This window comes from Elgaria multicarinata, chromosome 1 (assembly GCF_023053635.1).
Source record: "Elgaria multicarinata webbii isolate HBS135686 ecotype San Diego chromosome 1, rElgMul1.1.pri, whole genome shotgun sequence".
NCBI lineage: Eukaryota > Metazoa > Chordata > Lepidosauria > Squamata > Anguidae > Elgaria > Elgaria multicarinata.
In genome coordinates this window covers 144,402,684-144,419,450 of record NC_086171.1, presented here as the reverse complement: position 1 = coordinate 144,419,450, position 16,767 = coordinate 144,402,684, and the positions used below count along the sequence as shown (strand labels likewise).

Below are 16,767 nucleotides of genomic sequence, written 5' to 3'. Positions count from 1 at the left end.
TGTGCAGGGCTTAATTTGAGCCAAGGACCACTAGGGTTTAGTTATAAAGAACCTGTTTTGTTTTTTTAGTGCCAGGGCACACTTAAATCATGGATGATGATGATGATGATGATGATGATGATAATAATAATAATAATAATAATAATAATAATAATAATAATAATAATATTTCTGTGTAAACTATCTGGAGATCTTTGGCTATTAGGTGATATAGAAATGTAAAAATATGAAATGAATGAATGAATGAATGAATGAATGAAAAAAGAGAATGTGTTTGAGCATGTGCAAAAGTATTTATGTTAAGAAAAATGGATTTGATGATAGAGATTTCCAGGCAAGGTGGAGTCCAGATCTTTGGTATTAGACAGTAAGCACAGACTGTTTCTGCATTAAACCCCACTATTAAGGTTAACTTGTTTTTCCTATCTGGCTTGGCATCCACACAAATTGCTGTGCGAGTACCATTCATCCACAGTCTGTCCTGTTATATACTGTAGAGATGTAACTGATTTCCAGAAACAGCTAATTGCCTCTACATTAGTAACCTCCCCACCCATAAGTATAATAATTTATACCAGCTTCCTCAACCTGGTGCTCTCCTGCTGTGTTGGTTTACAGCTCCTATAATTCCCCAGCCAGCTATGCTGCCTGGGGTGTTATGGAAACTGTAGCCCAACACAATTGGAAGGGACCAGTTTGTGGAAAGCTGGTGTTGACCATTAGTCTAAGACTACAAGCAGGTTCAGTCCAAGACAGGGCATGTAGGAATGATCTGAGATATTTGTAGACGCTATGCCTGGATGCTATGCCTGGACGCTATGCCTAGACTCTATCATCACATCCCTTTCCCCTTAACAAAACACATGGCCTGTCCCCACACTTAATAGATCACTTCTTTTGCCTCCATTCCCCGCACACTAGATTCACTTTCCAGACCAAGCCAGATCTAGTTAGGGACTATCTGGGCTGAGTGGGTCAGGAATTGCTCCCAGCTGAAAGAAATGCATTCAGTTAGTGAACTGGAACAAGTCCAAATCCAATCTGCTCCCCCACTGGAAAATAAGCTTTTATGTGCACAGACCTTGAGGTGGAAGTCATCCGTGTAACTGAATGAGCATCAGTAACTACAGCACTCAGATAGGGCCTGGGCCACTTCTTTTCATGGCTGACATTGGCAATTCCTCCAGTTTATTAGAAGCTCTGATGCAATTCAAAAGTGAATGATAACTCACCAACCGAACAGAAAGATTAGACATATTTTATTTTATGTTCCTCGCCATAACTGACCCAATTTATGATAACACAAACCAACCAGTTTCAGTTGCTGTATAACTCACTTGGGAATTGCATGGACAAAGAAAAAGTTGCACTGGATGCCATGTTCACATCACTGATGTAAGCACTTGTGGCTAGTTCACATCACTGATGTAAGCACTTGTGGCTAGCACTTGTGGATACATGCACAAAATATTATAGCAACATCTATAATCTATCCTGTTCTTTCTTCAAGGAGGTCAAAGTGGTTTGCATGGTACATGCCCCCCCCCCAACTCTTTTATTCTCATATCAGTCACTGCAAGATAGTGACAGATCCAATGTCAGCCAATGATCTTATGAATGAGTGGGACTTTGAACCTGGATTTCTGCAGTTCTAGTCTGACACCTTAACCTCTATAGCACATTACATCTCTACCACCCAACTAAAACCTTAACAAATATTTGTCACTGGTATAGCAAAGGCCTACAGGCTAAACTTTCTTTTTTAAGAATTTGAATAAGATGTATATGCTATGAGTAGTGATTTCCTTGCAAAAATCGGTCACTGTCTGTCATAGATAGGTGAACTCTATAAGACCCCTGTTATACATTGCAAAATATTATGATAAATACGGCCCGGTTCAGAAGGCCTTAAACCATGGTGGTTAAGGCTAACCACCATAGTTTAAGGTGTCTTTTGAACAGGGCCTATGAGATTCAGGTTGATTTTAATAATCCCTTTTTGCAGGTTAGCACACTTTCAGGTAAAGGCAGAAGGAACAGGAGAAAATAATTGAGTTTTCTGTTCTACTGCAATGTTCAGTTACTCTGTCTCCCATTTGTGAAGAACGTTAACCCACTAATAGGCAACGGTGCATTAGATCTAGCTAGGCAAGTGTTAGAACACTTCTGACTATGGGAAAGCTTTGAATTAGAGTAATCAAGCTGTAATTTTCTCTAGAAGGACATGTCAAACGAAGAGTAGTTCCAGTCAACTACTTGTGAGGCTGAGAAAGAGGAAGTCATTAAAATCCATTCTTCATGCAACATTTGAGGAAATTCAGTTATGTTCAATTTCAGTTTCTATTGCACTTCTTGGCCTTTGGAATGATGACAAGTTAAAAACAGAACTCAGTTGCAATCTCTATCCTTCTAATTTGAAAGCATAAAAGGGATTGTACAGTGTCATTCTTCTAGCACAAAACATTTACCACTTCCAGAAGGCCCACGTCCACCACTTGTTGGTGTGTCAAATCCAGTACTTTGGTTCCATATATGCAAGCTGTTTCAGTCGCCGTAGTTAATTATTCTGGAAGCATTGCACTGGTTACTGCACAAGCCTTGGACAACTAATTAAGACTTTGTTAGGCTAGTTGTTGCTTGAGCTAGTTGTTCTACTAGTGCTTCCACAAATGGTACATAACCAGACATACCTACGATTACATAACACAACATCAGAGAAAAAGCATGCGCAAAGGGTAAGGCAGGCTCTACTTTGCTGGATCATACCTGACAACCATATAGAAATGTTGGTCTCCATTTTGTATTGTTCTTCATATTTAATACTTTTTATATCGTATGAAAGGATGTGTATGGTGTCATTTTCCTGGTTAATCAAGAAGTTTCTCACACACCATTCCCCTTCTTCTCAGTCACAGCTGGTAATATCGTATTTGGCATACGCCTTTGCCAACTACATAAAAAACCAAAACTATGCTAAGCAGGGTCAAGAGAAAACTTCCTCACATTTTAAACATTAGTGCAAAATAGTTTGGTTAACTTTCAGAAGCCATGATTTCTTTGATCTTTTCTCCCTATTAATCTATTAATTCTTCTGCCTGGTTCAACTCTTCTGGCACGTTCTGCTTGTCTTGCACAAACAGTCACATCTCTTTCCATGTCAAAGCACAAGTCCTTGAAAGAAACCCTCAGGATAACCACCTCAGACTCCAAGCAAAGGAACTCTGACTTCAATCTTTACCTCAAACCACTGCCTTGGGCAAAATCTTGAATAAGTAAGAAAGACTTGAGGTGTTTCTCAGAGATCAACACCATTTCAAGGTCAATTTCTTACGACCGCTTCTTTCATTGCTTGTCACTTTCTGCCCAATTTCATGTGTTATCATCATGCATTGATTTATTCTTTCCCTTTTATGCCATAGCTTTGCACTTCATTTGAAAGGGTGAGGATACGAAGGCGGCCGGGGGTGGGTGGGTTGTTTCACACCCGTGCATTATAACGAGAGGATCAGGCTCAGCTGGGGTTCAATTGAGTAGATTGAGTATTCAATAAGCCAGCATGTCAGGAACTAAAAACAATCAAGAAGTTCCTCACACACACCGATTCCCCTCTTCTCAGTCACTATCAGTAATACCGTATTTGGCACATGCCTTTGCCTGTCGTGGCCCAAAGTTAATTAGTTTGTTTTCAATGATCTGTTTAAACAGTTTCTACTAGAAAGGCAGGAGTTGTGTTTGGTACTCTCCTTTTCTGCAACTAGTGATTCCTCCTGCATGCTTGTTTGTAGATTAGATTAAAACTGACAGAGATGAAACTCTGCTGGCCCACATCCTTGAGATTGCTCCGGGGCCTCGAATCTGCATTTCATCATGATGTGAGCACATGTTCCCATCATTGCTACATCCATCTGCATCACTCTGAATGTTAATTACATGCAAACCCCCTATTTCCTTCATGAATCTATTACATACTGTTCACTAAAGTTCAGCAAACCTGACAAGAGCCCATCATAAGCGTACCATCTTCACATAGTTCATAGCTACGTGGCACTTCAGATTTAAGAACAGAAGCCTCAGGGTCTAGCATTTTAAATTTCTAGATTATCATGATCCTACATGGTACCCATCAGAGTTGTCTTGAACAAGGCTGTTTCACTAGAGAGAATGGAAATGTATTAAATATGTACTCTCTTAGAAATCCAGATCAGCAAATTTGATTCTACCCTTGTTCAACTATTCAAGTTTGTGGTTCAGTGAGCCGACAAATTCACATAGCATTTCCTTTATGTCCGTGTGTGTGTGTGTGTGTGACTAAAAAAGTTTGTAGAAGTAAACATATCAGCATGTCACGCTGAGCCAAAACATCTCACTGTTTTTGTGAACATGTTCGGCGCTGACCAAAAACATCTCTTTTCCAATGCTGATTCTAACATTCCCTGAAAATATTGTTCAAATTATTCTCTTACTCTCAGTGGCAGCATCATGCAGCCAAATCTGATGGACTACATAGCACCACAATGTCAACCAATTAATTGTATGATCACTGAGTGGAAGGAGTCCCCCACCATAGGAGGAATAATCCAAGAAGGAATAACTCTTCAAGTACTTGAAAGGTTGACACATAGAGGACAGCCAGGATCTTTTCTCGATCATCCCAGAGTGCAGGACATGGAATAATGGGCTAAAGTTACAGGAAGCCAGATTCTGGCTGGACACCAGGTAAAACCTCTTGACTGTTAGAGCAGTATGACAATGGAACCAATTACCTAGGGAAGTTGTGGGCTCTCCCACACTACAGGCATTCAAGATGCAACTGTACAGTCATCTGTCAGGTTTGCTTTAAGGTAGATTCCTTCATTGAGCAGGGGGTTGGACTCAATGGCGTTATAGGCCCCTTCCATTATTCTATGATTCTATCTCAAGAATTAAGAAGAAATAGCAGCACCAGCCAGGGAAAATAAGAGTAAAAACAGGAGTGAAAAATTGTATCTATTTGTTAAAACGGACTGTACAATTTCAATGAACTGAAATTGCTATTTTTCCCCACGAATATAACTGGTGGAGAATATTTAGCATAGTTTAAGTTATGACAATTTTATTTATTCGTGATAGCCCTGAACCTGTTAACATTTCTGTCAAAATAGAACATGACTAATATTAGTTCATCTGCTCTAATTTATTTACATATATAATGCAATGCCCCAATATCCCTTCTCTGAAACCACCTTAGTCCCTATCTTCAGTTTCTGCTTCCCATTCACAAGTGTTGAACTACATTGGGAAAATTAAGTTCATTTACTGAATAAATGACATCATTTGGAACGCTTCAGCTATTGGGCGGTACAGAAATGCAATAAATAAATAAATCTAAAGCCCTGATTATTTAAAATAAATTTTGTAAGGGTTCAATCCTATACATTGTATAGGTACATAATTGCCTAGGGTAGGGTGACCATAAGAAAAGGAGGACAGGGCTCCTGTATCTTTAACAGTTGCATAGAATAGGTTATTTCAGCAGGTGTCATTTGTATATATGGAGAACCTAGTGAAATTCCCTCTTCATCACAATACTTAAAGTGCAGGAGCTATACTAGAGTGCCCAGATTTAAAAGAGGGCAGGGCACCCACAGCTTTAACTGTTGTGATGAAGAGAGAATTTCACCAGGTGCTGCATGCATACAAGTGACACCTGCTGAAATTCCCTTTTCTATACAACTGTTAAAGATACAGGAGCCCTGTCATCCTTTCCATATGGTCACCCTGACCTAGGGGTAAGTACCATTGAACTAAATGGTGCTTGCTTCTGAGTAGGCATTTATAGGATAGTGCGGTAAATAATTTTTATAAGGTTGTTGGCTAAGAAAAACTAGACTGCTGGGGTTATGGTTTCAGTTCAAAAGGAAATGAGGTTCTGCACAGATTTAAAAGAAAGATCCCTTGATGAACTAAGGGTCTGTCATTTACCATGAAGGACATCTGGAAACCCTAATTATAGCCCAGTAGCAGAGATTCTATGTAAAGTTTCCCACAGTCTAGGAAGACTTCAGAGAGGTAAAAGCCTGACAGGGCCCAACAGAGTACTTAAGCATATTTTTCTCTTCATTTAAGTTCACAAGCAGCCCCTGAGGAGGGAAGAGAACTACTCATGTGCTTAAATGTAAGTGCCTGATTAACAGCCTTGCTCAATCACAGCCTAAATGCAGTTCCAGTTGATTTTATCACATTGGGAGGAAGAAGCCTAATTTATTCTAATCAATGGTTAAAACAAACACGAGCGCCTACATTTCTGACGAACCCTGCGCATTTCTAAAATACTTCTGACTTTCTTCCAGTTGCCCTACAAATGCTTGCCAGTATTTGTGGTTGCAGCCCTGTGATGTTCCTGGCATAACATGTTATCACTGCCCAAAGGATCTGATGATTGAAATATTCAGTCAGATAATTCTACTGTCAGAATAATTAAGCCTTTGATGATGGTGGTTGTGGTGGTCATGGGGATGTAGCCTAAAGAATAAACATTTTTTTACAGATTGTCTTAAAGACAGCAGAAGAGGAGGGAAATAATGTTTTGCTCCTGCCAAAAATAGGATTATTCCCACACACCAGAAGATGACACCTGTTGGCAGCTGAATGCAATCTGAAGTCTGCTTCTGGGTTGAAAATTACGCATCAAGAAAACTAACTCACTCACTGATTCCCCCCCTCTCTCTCTATATATATATTCACAGCTGTCTACAAGGGAAAGGAATCTGTTAAGAAGAGAAATTACAGATGTCTATTATCCATTATTCAAATGCATCCATGTTGGAATTACAAATTTACCATCTTCAAAAATATTAATTTGCATTTTGGAGCTGCCAGGGAAGCCATAAAAATAAGACAAGAAGGTAAAATGTTCTCATGGCTTATGGTCAAGTTAATGCATGCACACCAGAGGGAACAAAGTACTACACCAGCCTGATACTGGTGTGACACTGTGATCAGGGGCATAATGCTGGTGTAGTAGCAACATCTTAGCAAGAGTTTGTCACCTGACCCTATTCTAGCCAAGTGGTGGAGTGCTGATCACAGTAGAGTGCTCATCTGGTGGGAAAGTTCTACTCCAGGAATGGGGAACCAGTTTGAGGTGAGGTTTGGATTGCCAGATGATGGGCCAGATGATGTCACTGGGTATGGCCACACCCACTGATATCATCCCTCAGTCTTTGCCTATTTTAAAGTTCTGAGAGAGGCATGGGAAAAAGGACTTGGCCAGTGCTGAGAGGAGCACCTGTTCCTCCTCGCACTGGCCATCTATCTGACTTTTCCTGCCCTGTCTCTTCCCCAACTGGTGATGGCATGAGGTGGGCAAACCCTCTGGTCGGATCTGTGCTGGCTGGAGCTTCTTCAGCCACTGCTCCAGCTGGAGATTGTCTTTGCCCACCTCACATCTCTCCCTACTGGGGATGACACGGAGCAGTTAAAGCCCCTGACCAAAACACCACCTGGAGTTTCTCCATCTGCTACTTTGGCTGAGATCAGCTTTTGCTTTGCCCATTGGGGATGACATGGGGTGGCAAGCTAAGTAAGGAGAATTCCCTTGTTACTTCTTCCCACCTCCTCCCCAGACCCGTGGTAGCTTCTAACCCAGGGGGTGGGGCTTCAGTAGGGGAAGAGGCTCAGGAAAACAAGTGGACAGGCATCACAGGTCAGATGGAAAACCTCTACAGGCTGAATTAGGCCCATGGGCTGGAGATTCCCCACCAGTATTCTACACCATCAATTGTATCTTCATGTGGACTATATTCACAAAACTCCCAAGCAGCTTTGGGATCTACTACAGGGAAATTGCTCCTATACCTCTAGAATGAATGAATAGATCCTAGTGTCAGTAAAAGAATAAGGTTCTGGAGAGAGGATTCTACCTGGTAGGAACCAGACTCAGATAGTCCTTTCTCTCTTGCTGGTTAGTTATACTGTGATAGGTGGTCCACCGGAAGGCTTTGCTTGCATTGCTTCAAATGTTGTGTATTTATTAATAGTATCAAAGATACCAGGCTAAATTAATAATAACTCTCAGATTGAGGTTCATACCTTGGAGGGCATTGCTCTCTATTTGTTAGATGCACTTCTTTTTAACAAAGCAAATTGCAAAAGAGGACAACAGTCAGTGTGGTGTAGTGGCTAGAGTGAGTTTCGAATGACGATGGAAATGCAGGTTTCAGTCCTTACTCAACCAAGAAGCTCACTGGGTGACTTTGGGCAAATCATTCTCTCTCTCTGCTTAACCTGTCTCACAGGAATACCATGCGAGGGTAAAAAGTAGTGCCACATTGCACTACTTGGAGGGAAACCAAAATGCAAATATGAGAAATACACAAAATGGGTCATTATTGAAATTAGAGCAACTCACTGACAACTGAATTGTCAGTTAAGGCTGGAACCCTATGCACACTTATTTTGGGGCAGGGGGTACAATTTATTGAACTTGCATCCAAATAAACAATCAAATAAATTGTTTAAGGACTGTGCTGAGCTTGCTAAATCATAGGATATAATAGCTCTTTTATGGTACATCCTTTGCAGCTCGTTTACATACTAATTAAAGTAACTGTACTAATGAGCTGCTAATCACTCAGTTAAAACAAAGAAGTGCAAACGGCCTATTTCTTACCTGCCTTACTCATCTAGGTTCTTGAAATTGTTACATAACTCTTTTGTCATCAGGCTGAATGGGAGGTGCAGCTAAACAGAACTGCTGATAGACATATTTGAATAGTGTCCCAATCTGCTCTTCAACATCAGAAGTTACCAGAGAGGGGCACCTTGAATATGCCGGCTTTGAAGCCTAAATTTAGTAAAAAATGTGACCTGAATTTATTTATTTATTTATTACATTTATATACCGCCCCATAGCCAAAGCTATGTCCTGATCTTCTTGCCTTTACTCTAATTTAGTGCTGCAGACAGAAAGGGATGAAGGAGAGCTCAGGCCCCTGAAATGTTCATTGAAAAACTCCTTCACTTTTTGCAGGCTTCCTCCCTGAAGTTTGTAACAGCTGTTACCCCTTTCCACTGATGTTTCAAAGCTATCCACCACCAACACACACACACACATGATATCATCCTTTCCCAGGTGATCCAAACCAATCAGCAATCACATAATATACACAATGATATCACAATCCAATCTAGCCAATCACATTTGGCTACATGTCAACATCATGAAGCCAACTCAAAGTGAAGGTAATGCTTCTCCCTGCCAAGAGAGGTGGGTGGCAACCAGAGAAAGGTCCTCCTTGGTGGTAGCACAGCAGCTCACTTAGCACCTTTCTTACGGTGTTTTTGGCATCAAGTGGAGAACTTTATTTTCATCCAGAACCTATTAAATAACCCACGATCTTAAACTCAGGGTTCTCAGTTCTGACGCGCATTTATTGTATATTTCTACTGCTAAATTTGCTCTTATCTTTTCCACTGTTATTAAAAACCTGTTTCTACTCCCATGTAATATTTCATGATGTTATATTTAAATACTGTCTTGTAGTCCTTCAATTTTTGTGAGCCACCCAGAAAACATAGGTTATTGGGTGGTCAATACAAATACAGCAAATGAAACAAATAAATACATTCCTGAATACACTCTGAACATACAAATACTTTTTGTTGCAGCCTAATCTTAAAATGGGAAGTGAAAGTATTTGCAAGAACAGCACCTGCCATTTTGACCAATCTTTTGTTTTAGCTAAAGTAGTGGAGACTTTGGGGCAAGGAACAAGGAGCCTATGGACAAAATTCACTGGGAAGTTCTCCTGCACAAGTTGTCCTGTTGGATTCAATGATTGCCTGCGCCTCCAGTCATTCCAATAGGAGAACATGTGCAGGAGAAATTCCCAGTGTATTGTACTCTAAATATATTTTGGGTGACTTTTACAAAGTTGGTAGGAATGCAAATTTAGCCTTGGGGGAATGAACGTCACAAAATTAATGCACTAGAGAGAACACTTTTCTTTGAAGAGAGAAAAGGAAATCACGGTGAATGGAGGTTTCACTCTGTAATAATATTTGCCACTTAGGGAATGAAGAAAATCTCTCAATTAAAAAGATTCAACTCTAGAAGGCATTTTCCCCTGAAAATGTTCTCACTACTCGCAAGACAAATCCCAAAGCTTAACTCAATGAGTCAGTACAAAGGCAGTTTATTTTACTTCAGCTTTGCCTACTGGGCTGTCTCTCAAACTATTTAATGTTTGTCCTAACTGTACCGGGGATGACTATATTCAACAAGCTTTGCTTTGAGTGCGTATTGTTCCCAATGCTGCTTCTAGAAAAGCAGAACATTGTAGACTCTCTGGTATTTCTCAATCAGATTTCCAGTGCGACAAGAATAAGTATTAGAATAAGTAAGCACTGAGCTTAGAGTATCAGTCTATACTATCATGCTCCTACATCTAGATTTATATTTAATGACAAGGTGAGAGGTTAGGGAAAATACGATGACATGATAATAATGTATAGCATTTGTATAACAATTCCCAAACACTTCATTCAAAGCATTTCGCCTGCATTGAATCCATGTTCTTTCCACCAGCCCTGAAAGGTAAAGGGCCAAGACATTACTTTAAATGTGTGTCTAACAGCTACATCTTCCCCCCATTTTTACTCCAGAGTAGGCTTCTTGTCCTGCCTTTCTACTGCATACTGCATACGCATCACTCAAGGTGGCATAAAACAAATGAGATCAAAATTTCGTAACAGCCCTGTTCGGACATTCAAAATGAACCCATGAAGAAGGCAGAGGGGCTGCGCTCACAAGCCCTGCCCTCAATATCTCCGTCCCTCCAGGAGCATGAAGGTCTGATGCACACTCGGCTGAACGCATTTACCAGTCTCCAGACAACCAGGAACCCTCCACATTCACTTTGAGTGCCTGCAGGGGACTACTTCTAAGGCCCATGATCAAGCCAAAATAAGATGTAATACACTAACACAGGGGCAGGCAGCCTAGATAAAAATCATCATCATCATCATCATCATCATCATCATCATCATCATCATCATCATCATCTTTTCAGATGAAACTTCAGTTCCCCAGCAAGGCAAATGACAGAGAGGGAACCACACAGCCATTTTGGGGCAAGGTGGTGATCTGGGTGTGGCCACTGCCTCAGTCAAATGAGCCACTCCCTCCAGTGCTGGGCCTCAAGGCAGCATTACAAAATTTAAAATATATACATTTAAAACATATAAATAGAGAAATACAAAATTTAAAACTATATTAAACACATTGCAATATTTAAACATTTTAAATGACAATTGTAAAAGTCTTATTTATTTATTTATTTATTTATTTATTTATTTATTTATTACATTTCTATACCGCCCAATAGCCGAAGCTCTCTGGGTGGTTCACAAAAATTAAAATCATAGTAAGACAATCAACAGGTTAAAAGCACAAATACACAATACAATATAAAAAGCTCAACCAGAATAAAAACCACGCAGCAAAATTGATATCAAATTAAAATACAGAGTTAAAACAGTAAAATTTAAATTTAAGTTAAAATTAAGTGTTAAAATACTGGGAGAATAAAAAGGTCTTCAGCTGGCGACGAAAGGAGTACAGTGTAGGCGCCAGGCGGACCTCTCTGGGGAGTTCATTCCACAACCGGGGTGCCACAGCGGAGAAAGGCCTCCTCCTAGGCACAGATGGAGGTCCAGATAATTCACCAAAGGCCTGCCGGAACAAAAAAGTATTTTCCTTCCTCCTAAAGCACATCCGGGAGGGAGCCAGTCTAGCTTCCCTGGGAACAGAGTTCAAGAGCACTGGAGCAGCCACCGAGAAGGCCCTCCCCCATGTTCCTACCAGGCGTGCCTGTGATGGCGGTGGGACTGAGAGAAGGGCTTCCCTGAAGATCTTAAAGCACGGGCAGGCTTGTAAGGGAGAATACAGACTTTCAGATAACCTGGACCTGAGCTGTATAGGGCTTTATAGGTCATAACCAGCACTTTGAATTGTGCCTCGAAACAAACTGGAAGCCAGTAGAGCTGTTTTAACAGGGGAGTTGTTGTAACAGGGGAATTGTATGCTCCCTGTAACCAGCCCCGGTCAACAGTCTGGCTGCAGCTCTTTGAACTAGCTGAAGTTTCTTCAAAAGCAGCCTACGTAGAGTGTGTTACATAAATCCAATCAGGATGTAACTAAGGCATGTGTCACCATGGTCAGGTCAGGCATCTCTAGGAACGGGTGCAGCTGGCGCACTAGCTTTAACTGTGCAAATGCACTTCTGGCCACCGCCGAAACCTGGGCATCCAGGCTCAGGGCTGAATCCAGAAGTACACCCAAGCTGCGGACCTGTGTCTTCAGGGGGAGTGTAACCCCATCCAGCTTAAAGGTTCATCACCAACTCTAAGAATTATGCCCAGAAACTAGGGATGTGCATCAACCAGAAAATTTGGTTCAAACCATGATTTTCTGTGACAACTTTGGAGGCTGCTTCAACTCAGGTCCAAATTCTTCTATATTTAGAAATCTTCATGCCTCCCATTGACTATCATTGGAAACCAACAAATGGCTATAACCTGATGTCTGTATGTTGGCGCTGGATGAAATTTGCAGGTGTAATAGTGCCCTATGAAGGGATTATACCTACCTAAATTTCAACTAATAGATGCAGGGCTTTTTGTACTACACACCTTTATATATTGAGATATATATTTTAAGGGAACTGCCAATAATTTTCACAATTTCTTGGCAGGATTGGATGAAATTTGCAGGGATTATGGCCCCTTCTGAGAGGATTAAGTTTCAGATGAATAGGTGCAGGGAGTTTTGTGTAAGAGCAGCCTTTATAGTTTGTGGATTTTGAAAAAAAAGAATATACATATCTGCCTATATTTTTTGTAATGAAAATAACAAAGCATAGAGATGGGGCTAATTAAGAAACTTGTAACATTTCAGGAGGATAGATGTAGTGTTTTTTGTGTGGAAGGGGAGTGTTTGAATTGGGGGAGAGGAATGTTGCTGGGGGGTTTCGGTTTTTTTTTTTTTTTTTTTTTTTTGCAAGTTGTATGAAAATGGCATACATCATAGAGGTGTCCCTAGCAAGAAACTTGCAAAATTTCAGAAGGATAGGCACAGGGCTAGGGTATTGTGATGAATGAAAAACAGTTTAAGACATTATTCATCATCTTCTTCATTGGCATCAAAAAGTGAAATGGGACAGGATTTTCTGAACACCATAATGACAACTGGCAAGGTTGGAACCAAGAACTCTTGGCTCACAGTACGGTATTCACCAATTTGCTACTGTAGCCCTGCAGCTGTGCAAGAACCCCCCACTTCCTAAACGTGGTCAGCCATATCTCCAAAATATTGTGTATCGTCTGTGCATCTCCATGGAACTCATTGTAAATGCACTGCCATTTATTCTGCTATCTGACCTTTCAAAATCTTTCTGTATCCCTGCTATCCAGGTCATTCATGCAAATACATTTTAATTAGTGCTGCGCCAAAATAGTAAGGCCATTCCGCAAACATTTTCTCTGTCCATCATTAAACACACCTCTCATTTTTGCTGATTTTGGAGGGTGGATGAAACTAAGGAAGTGTTAGTGCCCATCTATGGCCACACATCACTTCCAAAGGTCAGCTCCCCCCTGACAGACAGACAGACAGACAGACAAACAGACACACACACACACTTCAGCACATTCCTTCTGCGTACCTTTTTCACCCTTTCAGCAACCCCAATCCGCTGCTGCTTCCGTGCCATTTTGTCAAAACTGTACGCTTTCCTTCAAAAGAGTGGATTTGATGCATAGGCAATCAAATTCCCGAAAGGACAATGTCAGTGAGGCTAATGAACGTTCTGGATAATGCTCTCCTTCTGGACAGCTTCATTTGCCCTCCGTGACATCATTACCTAGCTAAATCTGATTGGCTAGATGACAACCTCACAGCTTCTAGGAAGAAGAAAACAGCACTCCCCTCCCCTCCACCCCCCCAAAGAGCAGCTGATTGGCCAGTGGTGTGAAAGGGGCAATACTTTTGTTTCACCAAGGGCATTGCTAGATGAGGCCATAGCATGCCTTGAGTGCCGGTTTCCCTGCTGTGCTTCCACATGACGCACAGGGGAATCCGGCCCCAGGCCGCACTGAAGCCTCCTCTAACGTGCCATAAGCGAAGTCGCTTATGGCGCGCCTTTTCCGCAGCTCCGGCCTGAGGCCAGGGCTGCAGAAAGTCTAGAGACTTCCGTGGCTTTTTGCGGCTACTCGCTCACGAGTAGCTGAGAAAAGCCACGGACCTGGCACAGCGCTCATACGAGCACTGTGCCCATCGTGCCAGGGGGTGGGGGTTGATCCCGGGGGGGAGATAGGGGGGAAGGCCGGACCGCCAGGAGAGGGGGAGGGCGCAGGGCGAGACGGAACGACGAGGGAGGGTGACACGGAACGACGTGGGAGGGCGACACAGGACACGTGGAGGGAGAGGGAGCATGGGCACCATGGGCATCAGGGAAAGGGAGAGCGGGCACCATGGGCATCAGGGAAAGGGAGACGGACATCGGGGAGAGGGAGACGGACATCGGGGAGAGGGAGACGGGCGGCACGGACATCGGGGAGAGCGCGGGGGGCTTAATTTTTTTTAAAAAGGCTCTTATCTTCTCCGGAGTCTTCGGGCACACGTGGCCCCTTTTTTAAAAAAAATGGCCACCACTGCAGAGCTTCCGTCGTCCCTGCGCGTCGTGTGTCTAGGAGGCACATTAAAGTTAGTGCGCCGTCGCCCAGCCTCCCTGCCGGCTTATCCCGGCAGGTCTAGCAAGGCCCCAGATCTCCTTTTCTGTACCAAAATTTGAACCCCAAGGAAATTCAGCACAACTGTAATTTTTATCAATGAGAACTATAAAATGCATCTTTTAAATCTATCTAAACTATGTACTTGTTTAACGGTTTAATATTTTACTTTAATGTTTCATTTTTCAAAAGGTTTTATTGTTTTCAATTGCTGTGCACTAACTTAATGGCCTTTGAGCAAATAAGGCAGAATATAAAAGATGATTGCGATGACAACAATGAAGACAACAACAACAACATTAAATTCATAACTGCATGGTTCCAAATTTGCATGTGCCTAACCTGTAATGTTCATCTATATTCTGAATCAGGTAGAATTTCCCCCAAATGATCTTCTGACTGTAAAGTGAAATTCTGCACATGCAGTCAGCCTTCAGCAAAGCACATGTCCACAGCCAGATGTTCTGTAGGTGCATGCACAAAGTTCTATCATATTGAAGCCCATATTCTTGCTGAACCTCTCACTGATTGCTCCCAAAATCCTGTCCAGACCACCCAAGCATGTTCTGTATTTGGATCAATTTTCTTGATTGTTCCTTGCTAAAGGTTTATGTGACACTTGTCCTATCTAGACCTAAAACATTCCTGTTCCTAAAATGCCCCTTATTTCAAGAATGGGAGTAGCACGTTCAAACACTTCACTACTATTCTAAGTGGTGGGAACCATCACTCTTTGGGGAAAACATAATTATTTATTATTTATTTATTATTGCATTTATATCGTGCCTTTTTTCCTCCAAGGAACCCAAGGTGGCATACAAAATCCTCCTCCTCTCTATTTTATCCTCACAACAACAACCCTGTGAGGTAGGCTGGGCTGAGAGGCTGTGACTGGCCCAAAGTCACCCAGTGGGTTTCCATGGTCAAGTGGGGACTGGAACGCGGATCTTCCGACTCCCAGTCCAACACTCTAGCCACTACACCACACTGGCTCTAACAGTGTGAGTACACATGAACCAACATTGTAAGATGGAAAAGAGCTCTTAGACAAGTTTATTTGTTGTTCTCAATGCGCAGTGAAACTAGCATATGAAAAAAAATATTCAGCAGCATATTAACTAAAGGCTCACAGTGATTTGTGGAGGCAAAACACTGTATCCATACTTAATATTTTAATCCTACAGATTAACCATGCCCCGTAATAAAGTAGATGAGATTAAAAACAACCTAAATCTCTGGATGCTACATAGTGAAATGAGTAATTGATATTTTGATCATGAACGCTCTACACTGCCAATAGAAGTTCTTTAACAAGTACTTCTGAAAGATTACAGTAACATCTGCAGCATGAGGTAGAACTTTCAAATAGATTGCAAAATAAACAAAGCTCAAGTAGTGGGGGAAATCCCAAACAAACCCCAAACTCCAAAGTCACTCAGCTAAGAAATTTGTCCGGTCACATATGCAAACTACAAAGAATGACATCCATTAAAGAGACAAATTAAATATTGAATGCAAATAGCAACTGGAGTAGAATCGAAATCAGGATCCTTACTCTCACTAGGGCCAACCTAAGCATTCTTCAGAGGTATGCAGGATTGGATTATTTCCTGCAGTGTTAGCACATGTAGCCCCAGTTTAGATCAGGACTGTGGTGCTCCAGGAGGGGAGGATTTAAGCTTCCCCTTCCCATTCTTGTCCTGAAATTCCACTACCCCCACCCCCACACACGGAGGACAAAATCCATCTCCATTGGAATCAATTTCATGAGAATAAGGTATCAATTGCAAGTGGTTTTAGAATAGATTGGGAGTAAATTCAGGGCAGGAAATGCATAGGAACAGAAATAAGACATTCTCAAAGCAAGAGAGCCCTACAGGCGAGTGCCCAAGAGAATGAAGGGAAAGACATGTGATGTGAAAGAAGTCATTGACACAATTCACATGGATGCTACTGAGGCAAGGGCTGGTTTAAGCTTCGAGTGTAAAAATAGCCTTT

At 41.7% G+C, this 16,767-nt stretch overlaps 1 long non-coding RNA gene across 1 annotated transcript in view; it reads right to left on the bottom strand.

Annotated features, from left to right (window-relative positions):
• Positions 1-16,767, bottom strand: part of LOC134406894 (uncharacterized) — a 558,830-nt gene that overhangs the window by 163,262 nt on the left and 378,801 nt on the right. The window lies entirely within an intron of this gene.